Raw genomic sequence first — 2,125 nt, forward strand, 5'->3', positions numbered from 1 at the left:
ATTCTAAGTTTATATTATTTTTTATTTTAAACAATGTGTCATGGAGCTCCGGTTTATAAAATGTTTTATAACTGTCGAGTATGTTTATTTTGATACCAAGTATTATGTTTTGAAATTAAATGAATAGTTTTTGAAATTTAGGGTTATTTCGGTAGCTCAATGTGGCACTTTAGGCCTAATTGGGTTTAGGATGTTACATTTAGTGGCATCAGAGCGTCAGGTTGAATTGGTCATAGGACCTAGTGGTCAATTTTAGTAAATTGTCAATGAATATATGCCATTAGGTACTTAAAGTACTTGTATAAGTCTGGAATCGTGATGGTACTCTCTTTCTTAATATGTGTTGTAGAGTTTTGTGATGGTTGATAATTATGAGTGTGGTCTTGAGGATAGGATGAGAGCTGAGCCTCTCATCTTGATAATGTTAGTGAAGAGTTCTTGCCTAAGGTAGAGAATCAGAGGATTCTGTTAGACGTAGGAGTCGTAAAGGTGACATTCTTTTGAGGTTTGACTTCCACACTTAGGGAGATAATAGACGTCATTCCTAGAGCGCAAACTGTTCAACCAACCACCCATAATACATTAGTACCAATAAAGTCCCCAGTAGAGAAACTAAGGAGGTATAAGACAATTAACTTCTATGGTTCAGATGATGATGATATGATTTCAGCCAATCAGTGGTTGAAACATGAGGACTTTGAGGCAGCTTCACCTTACCCTAAAGGGTAAGTTAGACTGCGTGGCTGTTTTGCTCATGGGCGATGTTATCAACTGGTATGAGACTATAGAGATGACTCTACAACTAGTTGTGTATGTGGGATAAGCTCCTGAACGAGTTTAGAGGCAAGCATATCAGTGAAACACACATGGATGGGTTGAGGATGCAGTTAACCTAGCTAGTTCAGGGAGATCCCTTAGTGTACGAGTACTAAAGAGATTTTCTTCGATTGAATCGTTATGCTCTAGAGTTAGTTACGACTAGTTCTTGAGGTACAAGAGGTTCCTCGAAGGACTTCATATTGATATCTATACGCAGTTGGTGGCGGACCCGCCTAAGGCGTTTTCAGAGATTTTATGGTTCATTTACCAATGTAGTCAGATCTATTCATCTCTATATTTGTTCGATTATTTTAGTTGGGGTTTTAACCTTTTCCTTATATGGTTCTGTATGATATCAAGTGATTAGTTTCTTGTGTTATTGATTAAAGAAAATATTCTAATTATGTATTTAGTTTATGATTATAGTCGTAAACATTTATTGTAATTTTGAGTATTTTTAATTTAATAAACTAGCGGATTCTATTAAAAATAATTATCTTAATATTTGTATTAATATCAATTTCAATCTTACTTGAAACGATTTTTTTATATTTTATATTAAATAATTTTTAAAACTTAAACGAACAATCTGAGTATCAAATCAACCTACTTAAAAAGAATATGCGATCTAAAGTTACAAACAAATATAAATGTTCATTAAAAATGACAAACTGTCTATTTGATCATTGAATTATGATTGTGTTTCTATTTTGGTCCAATCACCATAATTATCCCTTCAAAGTCGATGAGCAATAAATTAAATAAAGCACGAGTGTTGATCGAGTAGATCGGTTATGCAGTAGTCTAATTTAAAGTTAATTTAAGGTAAGATTTAATTTAAAATAGTATTCAGTTTAACTTAAAAAGTTATATAATTAATGATAATTTCGATTACAACCGAAAATATTATGAAAAATAATATTTTCTATTTTAATCTAAGATATTACTATGTTGAACCTAAAATATATATTTTTAATAAAATTTTGAATTATAATCAATTTATGTCATTTTTTAATCTTACATTAATGAGTTGAATTTTAAACTCTGGTGATTGAATTTGATTTTGGTATTGAGATTTTAGTGCCCCGGGAAACATTCCACTATAAGCCATTGTTGGTTGTTGTCTGGTTCGATCTAAGGTATCTGAATTGGGTCATGGTGCCAGGGCCTGGCCTTTCATAAGTCTGAATTGGGTCGGACCCTACTACAAACGGCGCTTTCAAGAGCCCAGCAATCCCTCAAAATAAATCCCTTTATAATCAATCAACCGCCATTTTCCCATGTTTTTTTTATTCTTTCTCATTTA

This window comes from Hibiscus syriacus, unplaced genomic scaffold (genome assembly GCF_006381635.1).
Source record: "Hibiscus syriacus cultivar Baekdansim isolate YM2019G1 unplaced genomic scaffold, ASM638163v2 tig00111837_pilon, whole genome shotgun sequence".
NCBI classification, from domain to species: domain Eukaryota; kingdom Viridiplantae; phylum Streptophyta; class Magnoliopsida; order Malvales; family Malvaceae; genus Hibiscus; species Hibiscus syriacus.